Source organism: Gossypium arboreum, chromosome 2 (genome assembly GCF_025698485.1).
Source record: "Gossypium arboreum isolate Shixiya-1 chromosome 2, ASM2569848v2, whole genome shotgun sequence".
NCBI lineage: Eukaryota > Viridiplantae > Streptophyta > Magnoliopsida > Malvales > Malvaceae > Gossypium > Gossypium arboreum.
The window spans coordinates 103,885,930-103,896,093 of NC_069071.1; the positions used below are offsets into that span (position 1 = coordinate 103,885,930).

A 10,164-nucleotide genomic window follows, 5' to 3' on the forward strand; every position below is an offset into this window, starting at 1 on the left:
TTTTGATTACATGCATTATTGAACCACTTCTAGGATTACCTGTCCCATTTCACATTTGTCTCACATAAGTCCTATTAAAAAGATTCACATTCAAATGAATAAATTAAAGATTGAAAATTTCACACATGCATGTTCATGCACAATAAACATAGAAAATAACGGTTCTTTATTTTTATAACTCGGTTTTGTGGTCCCGAAACCACTTTCTGACTAAGGTCAATTTAGAGCTGTCACAAGGATACTGATTCAAGACTTGCTCTTATTCAGAGGAGGAATAGACCCTGTCTAAGAGTACTTTTGCCATAATTAAGCGGAGTTGATTGCACGCCTAGAAATAGGGTGACAAGATTTTTCCGGATTAGAGTGAAACCTAATAAGGGGATCCATAGATCGAGTTAATGCAACCCTAGAATGTTAATTAGAGAAAAGTCTCAGTTATTCAATCTAGGGATTAGACGTTATTAGTCTTGAATAGGGATAATAACATAACTTAGGGATATTTACGGAACAAGTTGAATGAATACATTGTCCGATTCGGAGCCAGAATAACAAGTAAAGTCTAGGTGGATTTGTCCTTAGGTATTGTCTTAAGTCAATCAATTTTTTCCAAAAGAAACTCCCCAATTATTTTCTCTGTGAGTTCTTAGTTTAGATAATTAGTTAATTAAAACAAAACCTCTTTATTCTTAGGCTAGATAATAAAAACACAGCCATTACTAGTACTTTGAGTTCTTTTGGGTTTGACAATCCGGTCTTGCTAAAACTATACTATTGTTTGATAGGTACACTTGCCTACATCACGATAATAGTTAGTTCAAGAATGAGTAATTATAAATATTTAAAACCTATCACGAAGCCTCGCAATCAAGTTTTTGGTGCCGTTGCCGGGGAACTGAAATATTAGGAACACTCAATTTTTATTACTTTAGCCATTTATTTTTCTTGCAATTTAATTTAATTTTATTATCATTATTATTTATTAATTTACTTTTTCCTTTTCTTGGCAGGTTTTTATAGTTTATGACTAGAAGAAACCTGTCAGGACCATTACTTTTTGATGAAAAAATTGATCGCACAGTTCGTAGAAACCAAAGAGAAATAAGGCGAAGCTTAAGATACACGGAGAACGGGTAAGAAGACGATACTCAACCCCCAACCGAAGAGATGGCTGAAAACAAAGGCAATCAGCTACCTCCTGTAATTGTGGCTAATCAAAATCCTGCTCTACGTACTATGTATGACTATGCTAAACCCTCTTTAACAGGAACTGAGTCAAGTATACTTAGACCTGCTATTGCTGCTAATAATTTCGAACTGAAACCTAACACAATTCAGATGATACAGCAGTTTGTTCAGTTTGATGGTTTGCAAGATGAGTATCCCAACACTCACTTGGCAAATTTTCTGGAATTTTGCGACACATTCAAAATTAATGGCTTTTCTAATGATGCCATTTGCCTTCGGTTATTCCCCTTTTCACTTAGAAACAAAGCTAAACAGTGGTTTAACTTGTTACCACGAGGGTCTATCACTACTTAGGAACAAATGACCGAAAATTTTTTACTAAAATATTTACCGCCGGCTAAAACGGCTAAGTTAAGTAATGATATCTCTTCTTTTGTGCAGATGGACTTAGAAACACTTTACGATGCATGGGAGAGATACAAGGATCTATTGCGAAGGTGCCCTCACTATAGGTTACCTCTATAGCTGCAAGTTCAAACGTTCTTCATTGGTGTGAATCCCTCGACAAGACAGATGATTGACGCAGCTACTGGAGGAACCATCAACAACAAAACACCTGAAGAGGCTTATGAATTCATTGAAGAAATGTCACTGAATAACTATCAGTGGCAAGTCAGGAGGACTAAGCTAACAAAAACAGCCGGTGTTTATAACGTCGACTCAGTTACTATGCTGTCAAATCAGGTAGAACTTCTCAATAAAAAGATTGATGGCTTACTTGGTTCTACGCAAGTACATATAGTAATGGGGTGTGACTCAAGTGGAGGAGGTGTGCATACAGAATATCAATCTTTCAATCCTACAACCGAAGAGGAACAAATCAATTATATGGGTAACAATAACTTTAGATCTCAAAATAACCCATACAGTAATACTTATAATGCAGGTTAGAGGAACCACTCAAATTTCTCCTAGAGTGGTCAAGGGAATCAAAAGCCATAAAATCCTCAGGGTTTTCAACAGCCACCTTATTAACAAGAGAAGAAACCGAACCTTGAAGAGATGTTCTCTAAATTCATCTCGGTATCAGAAACTCATTTCCAAAATACCGAGACAACACTTAAGAATCAACAAACATCGATCCAAGGGCTCGAAACTCAGATAGGCCAGCTATCCAAACTAATCTCCGAACGACCACAAGGTAGCTTACCAAGTAATACTGAACCTAATCCAAGGGAACACCTCAACGCAATTAGTACTCAAGATAAGGAAGGATTCACTGCGCCTGAGCTAGAATTGACGCAAGAAACTGTGGTGAACAAAGGTAAAAGTGAGGTAAGTCATAACAAAATGGTGAATAAAGAATATAGACCTCGTGTCTCATACCCTAACGCGACAAGGAAAGACCGCTCAGACGAACAATTCGGTAAATTCCTCAAACTTTTGAAAAAATTACATATTAACTTACCGTTTATTGAAGCTCTGTCGCAGATGCCAAATGCAATGAAATTTTTAAAAGAGCTTTTAGTAAATAAGCAGAAGTTGGACGAAGCGTCGCATGTGGAGCTAAACGCAGTCTGCTCAGTTATTCTACAAAATATGCTACCCCACAAATTGAAAGATCCAGGGAGTTTTACAATTCCTTGCTTAATTGGTAGTTTAGATATAAGTCATGCATTAGCTGATTTAGGGGTTAGTATTAACGTTATGCCTTATAAAATGTTTAAGCAACTGGGTCTTGGGAAACCTAAACAAACTAGGATGAGCATTCAATTGGCAGATAAAACTATAAGATTTCCTAGGGGTATTATTGAAGGTGCACTAGTGAAAGTAGATAAGTTCATATTTCCCGTTGACTTTATTGTTCTAGACATAGAAGAGGATAATAACACCCCTTTGATTTTAGGGAGGCCCTTTTTAGCAACTGCTAAAACAATTATTGATGCTGGCATAGGTGAGCTTACACTTCATGTGGGAGACGAAACGATCACCCTTCAAGGTTGTAATTGTGGCATCACATCGAACATTGAAGGTAATGGTCTACACCTGTCTACTAAAACTGACAATATGACACAACCTACTTTTCAGAAGTTGAGAGTCAAAGAAGTTCACGAGCCATGTTCCAGTAATGATAGAGGACAGATTCATGAAGAACGAAGGCTACAGATAGAGGAGCTAGACGAATGGCGAGCACAGAAACCAAAAACACACGATAAAACAAAATTACGCTAGAAGGAGTTCGATACCTCTCCAAATCAACTTAAGGTTGGTGATAAGGTCTTATTAGATGCCGCAGATCCCCACATTGTCACTACCACACCGAATTAGGAAATCCCTCTTACGGTATTTAGTATTTTTCCATTTGTTACGGTGGAGGTGAGTCATCCCAAGATCGGCACTTTTAAGGCAAACAACACCCAATTAAAACCTTATTTTGATGAGATTGATAGCAGGAATGAGGAGTATAAACTCCTCAAACCACCATGACCATTCACTGAAGAGGTAAGTCGAGTTTAGACTATAAATAAGCGCTTCTCGGGAGGCAACCCGAGCACTAACATTATTAATTTCTTTAAATTTTGGTATTTAACTCCTAACCTACTAATATAGATCTTGAATACAGGTGTTTCCACAGAGACATGGCCAAGCACACGGGCGTGCCTAAGGCCGTGTCAAGAAAGGGAAAAAGAATTTCCCAACACGGGCTGCGATAAAATGCCAGGGTCGTGCGACATGGCTGTGGTCGAATCTTCCAAATAAACACGGGCGTGAGACAAGCCCGTGTGGAAGAACCGTGGACGAACCTGTTAAAACAGCACGGGCATGTGACATGCCCGCGTCTAACACTCGTGGTCGAACCTGTTAAATGAACACGGGCGTGGGGCTTGCACCCACGGGCGTGGGAGAAGTGAACTAAGCTAGACACGATCATGCGACACGGCCGTGTGAACCCACACGCTTGAGGAACACGGGCATGTACTAAATTTTAGACGCGCCCAAATTTGAAATTCGTGAATCACACGGACTAAAATTAGGGAACTCGGGCGTGTGCCATGGTTGTGTGCCTCAAAATATATAAATACCCTGCACTATTCACTTTCTTATCTATTCAAAAACCCTAATGCTAGCCGCTGCAACTGCACACGGCCCCCCTACCACGCCCGTGCGCCGCCTCTAACTTCGTTTTTACAGCTCAAGCTCTCTTTCTTAGCGTTTGTTTACTCCTTTCACTTCTATTTTACTTATTATTAATGCTTATTATTACAATAATCTCCATTACTTTTGAACTAGTGTTCATTTTTTTCATTACTTTATCATTTAGTTTGCATTTTTAGGTTCTTTATTATACGTTTCGAATTAAATCAAGTTGTTAGGCACACCTCATATCCATGACATTACTATGCTTATTTTCATGTTATTATCATGCCAATGTCTATCATTTAAATTGCATTCCTAGGTTAGTTACCATACAATTTATGTTAAATTGAGACTAGGAAATCCTTATACCCATTACATTTCTATTCTCATTCTCATTATTATTGTGGTTGAGTTTGCTTCATATTAGTAGTCTTGGCTAAAATAGTTTACTTCCCCTTCGAATATCTTCAAGTGGAAAGAAAACCACCGTACCAGCCTCGAAGAAGAGGAAGGGAGCGTCATCTTCCGCGGGTCCAACTGCGAAAATTTGTCACCCTCTCCTACAGTTTCCACGAGGGCCCAAGAAGAGCTCTTTCAAATAATTCGAGCCTGACCCTTAATTGCGGGCTGCTGCATCCATTGGGCTGCAGTAGAACAAGTCCAGATGGCTGATTCGATTTGGGCTCTCCACACCAAGTATAGGGATGAAATCAACCCCTCCAACCCTACACATCAAGTGGTACCGTATACGGCACATATCAGATATATGCAGCATAGCTGCCAGATGGTAGGCTAATAGCCTTTTAGTATTCCTTCTCTTCAACAACAAACCCAATCCAATGCAATGAGACAAAAATAATATGGCATGCTCATATGGAGATATCAGATCATAACATCCTCATCAAATCAGAACAGGTACACATGCTTTAATTATCATGCTTTTACATACATCTTAGCATCATATCAGAGTATAGGAGTCTAAGTAACGCTTACCGACCCTACAATCAGGTCATAGTCGACTCGGGCGACCCGTACAACCTTGCAGAACATTTCAAGCAAATCAAGCTCACATGCCCGTGTGCCCTACCCGTATGGGTCACAGGCCCAAATTGGCCTTGCTCGTGTGAATCACACGGCCTGGCCCAGATTCTCACAAGCCCGTGTGGTTCACCTGTATGGGCCCAAACGTCTGTGTGGCCCACAATGCCCACTTTCAAACTAGGAAGGACCTTATGTGGTAAAAAATGTTTTTTCTGGAGGAACACTGATTTTGATTGAGATGGATGGCAAAAATCTGTCTAATCCTATGAATTTGGATTCAGTCAAGAAATAGATCACCTAAAAAAAAGGGTGAAGAAGCCAAGGCGAAAACTCGCAAAGGACGCCTTGAGACCAAAGGGGTTTTGAGTTGAAAACCCAGGAAAGGGCAACTGAAATTTAGATTGAAGATGAGGCATGTGGTAGTCTCGTCCCCTTAGAAATAACAAAAAGGAGAAACTTTAGATTGAAGATTAGGCATGTGGTAGTCTCGTCCCCTTAGAAATAACAATGAGGAGAAACTTTACATCTTCGGACATCAACAAAGTACTCTAAATCTCCTAAACACATATTAAGCTTAAAATAATCCTCGAGAAGTTTGTGCGTAGAAGCTCATGATACGATATCTGGGGCACCTATTTTCATCTTACTCATTTTCTATTTTAGCAACATTTTCTATTTTGATTAATCTATTCATTTTGAGTTTTGCTCCCAATAAATTTCGATCCTGTCAATTGTTACAACCTTTTTCAAGCATTTTTACATTGAAATAACAATTTATGGACTAATAAGGATTTTTGCATATTGCTATGAAAGGTTTTCTAAATAGTATAAGGACCTGAAGTAGGACCACTAGTTAGAAATAACCAAATCTAAGGGTGGGAAATATTTGGGAACAAATAGTCTAAATAGGGATTACTTCTTCAGATTTCCTGTCAAAGATACCAGTTGAACAAGAAGGTAAGGAAATTGTAAATTTAAAAATATATAGGATTTTTCCTATGTAATTTATCACCTTTTACTTAAATTATTTGTTAAAACTAAGTAATTGTTTAATAAATTAATGAAATATGTGAAAATATGAAATTAAGACATAGAAATTATTAAAATGTGATTTTATGCTTTATTATATAGTTGTCATGCAATAAATGGCTTTTTATATTAATTTGAACATATTATATTTTTAAGACATAAAGTGGGCCATGCATGATTAAATTAAATAATAAGATATAAAATTATGTTTAATAATTCATTCTAAAATATTTCATTAATAATTTGGGTTTTAATTAATTATTTAAATTGGTTAAATTTTATTCTTTGGTCCTTTAACTTATTAATTTATTTTGGACAGGTTTGATAGCTTTGTTGGATTTCAAAACCATCCAAACTGAAGACCAAGTCAACCAATATTTGGCTACACAGGGTTGTTCTTTTAAGTCACTTTTTAGTTTAATTACATAAGGTCCTTGCATTGTTGAAGAAATTGGATATTTGCTCGAAGATTTACGATTGACCGAGTCTTAGTCCTGAATTATCATGGCGTTTAATTTACTTAAAATCAAGCAAAAATCAGCTCAAATTCCACTATTGTGGCCATCCATCCAAGGAAGAGATTTGAAGAGACTAAACCTAGCTATTTTTAGCAAACTACCCACCTCTCTTCACCTATAAATATGACCCCTGCATTCCCTCTTCATTATCCCTCATCATTTATTATTCTCTCTTCTCTCCAAATTCTCTTAGCCTTTTCCATTCCCCACACCCAGCATCATCTCTTCTTAGAGATTTTAGCAATAAAGCCTCTTAAAGATCCCTTGGTCGGCCATCTTGGAGAGTCATCAGCAAAGGAGCAAAGCGAAGGAGTGAAGGAGCCTCGTCGGTCAGATCTTGGGTGACAGCCACTTTGATTTGGGTTTAATCTTTCCGTTCTTTAATTTAATCTAAAAATGTTTGCTATGTGTTCTTTGTTCTTGTTTACAACAATGTTAGATTTATTTTATTTAAGCTAGGATGGTTGCTTTGATTAAATAATATTTATTTGATTTATACTTATAATGTTTGTGCCTCAATCGATCATGTTTTCAATTAAAATCAAGTCTGTATTTCGTTCATATGTGATTGAACTGCACTTGAATTAGCTGAGCGATCCTAACCAGACAACGGCTAATGGACGTATAATTGAAATGTGAACGCTCAATTTAAATCCTAACCCAATTAAATTGCAAGTTGCATAACAACTCTAACCAACCTCTGTTATCTGTATAGTTTTTAGACTTGTGTGATTAAACTGTTTCAAACCTAACACGTCCCTGTTACCTCACATTAATACTAAGAAACCCTTAGTAAATAAGGATCAGTAAAATGTGTATTTACTAAGTAAAGGATTCCGAAAGGACCTAATGTGGTTTCCAAACTCATGAAAGATCGAGTTGTCATGGAATGTTTTTCCAAATGTTATTAAGCATGTTGATAATAAGTTGAGTTTAATTAAAGTAACTGTCCTAGTTTATTTATGTTATAATTGTTGCAAATTGTGTTTAATTTTGCTAAAATCTATTTCAGTCATATAGTTTGCAAACTTAGGATAATTTGCATTAGGGATCATTGCATTTAGTTTAATATATTTTAATCATCACTTCTCAATTGTATTGTGCTTTTGTTTACCAAATTGTTAATATAATTTTACAAATTAGGTGACTTAGCACAAATACAATCCCTGTGGAGACGATAACTCGATACTTACTTATTACTTGATAATGACTGTGTACACTTGCACAAACCTACGCGTTACAGTAATACGTCAGTGATAGAACCTTAATGAACAATGAGCAATGTCAACCTAAGCGTAGAAAGGGGATCATTCTCCAAAAATGACATTTTGCATTCATACAAATATCATTCATATACATCTAACTAGGAGCATTTGATTCATTTTAATCACAACATCTTAATCGCTTGGCATAAAAAGGCCAATGAAATGGATTCTACAGGTCATGTTCTCCAGAGAATGGTGTAATAGATCAGTGAAACCGCTCATTTTATCTCCCTGAAGTTGCAGTGGAGCAGATTGAAGTCACCATAGCAAATCTTATCTCTTTTAAGTTGTAGTGGAGTAGATTGAAGTTACCATGACAAATCTTATCTCCCTGAAGTTACAGTGGAGCAAATTAAAGCTACAAATCTTATCTTCCTGAAGTTACAGTGGAGTAAATTGAAGTACAAATCTTATCTCCCTGAAGTTGTAGTGGAGCAGATTGAAGCTACAAATTTGATTTCGCTGAAGTTGCTGTGGAGCAGATTGAAGCGACAAATCTTATTCCTCTGAAGTTGCAGTGGGTCAGATTAAATCTGCCATAGCGAGTCTTATTTCCCTAAAGTTGCAATGGAACATATTAAAGCTACAAGTTACAAATCTAATTTAACACCCAAACCCGGCCTAGAGGTTATGGCCATTTCTGGCAATGTCACATGATAGTGTTTTTGAAACCTCGTTGTTACGATGAAAACATTCCATGTTATTATCTTTAGTAAACCTTTGTTAGAACTTAGGAAGTCGTTTTTATTCATTTAAAACATTTTTTTTGAAACATCCCTCGTTGCGGAAGCTTTAATAAAATAGTCTAAGTGATTATGCGTTTAGAAAATACTTTAACTTTTTGAAAACCGAATTTCCTAGGACCAACAGGTATAAATCCATAAAGTAAAATAAATAAATAAAAACCCAAATTTAAAATCCAAGTCCTAGAGGGTCTTTAAATTACAACCCAAATAATCAATAATAATCAAATTATAAACAGTAAATTGAAAAAAATGAAGTCCAAAAATTACTATGGTCACCGTTGAGTCCTCCGTCGCACCGATCCATCTAAGTTTAGGGATTACCTGTGCACATTAAACAAAAAAGGGTGAGTTTACGTAACCTCACTATATAATCCTACAAAGAAAAACAAACAATCAGTATTCACAGTGCACAGTTGAAAAGACTTGGGCCTAAGCCCTGTTCAGTATTAGTGACAATTTGGGCTTTAGCCCGTCTCAGTACAGTGTCAAAAATGCAGTAGGGCCTTATCCCATCACAGTATCAGTAGCATTAATAGTTATGCAGTAGCAAAATCCTACCCAACCAGCTTCTATGCACCATCTCCGTCGAACTTTACACTCCATGTGGGGATATAATCAACCCACCCATCCCTACACTCCAAGTAGTACCGAAATGCGGCACATAATTAGAAATTTGCAATAGAGCTGCCAAATAATAGGCTTAATAGCCTTTTAGACACTTCCTCCAGATAACAATAACCCACCTCGATGCAATGTAACATACAAAAGATGTCATGCTATTATGTAATTACAGTACATATATTCAGATATCATAATTCATGCCCGGTACAGAAATCAGACAGACAGATCACTCATATAGGGGTCTAAGTAGGGCTTATCGACCCTTTAGTAGGTCTACAGTTGACTTGGGCAACTTGTGCAATCTTAGACAACTTTTTAAAAAAATAGGCTCACATGCCCGTGTAGCCCACATGATCAAATTAGCCTGGGCGGTGTGATTCATTTTTAATGTAACCCATGCTAGCTAAATATTCATATATGTTTTCACTATTTACTTATATGTACATTAAAAGCTGTCAACTTGAGTCATTGTCACTAAATTATTTATATCTCTAGCTACAGAATTCCAAATTAAGATCCGCTTGATGTTTTTGAAACTAGACTCAAATATATTTCTACCATGAAATTTTCAAAATTTATAGTTTATCAAATAAGTATACTAAAATCTTCAAATTTATCCCT

At 36.7% G+C, this 10,164-nt stretch overlaps 1 non-coding gene across 1 annotated transcript; it reads right to left on the reverse strand.

Annotated features, from left to right (window-relative positions):
• Positions 1–1,593: 1,593 nt before the first annotated feature.
• On the reverse strand, positions 1,594–1,700 carry LOC128289923 (small nucleolar RNA R71). Its single transcript, XR_008279564.1, has one exon. It is a non-coding gene; the product is annotated as a small nucleolar RNA R71 (small nucleolar RNA).
• Between the last annotated feature and the right edge of the window lie 8,464 nt (positions 1,701–10,164).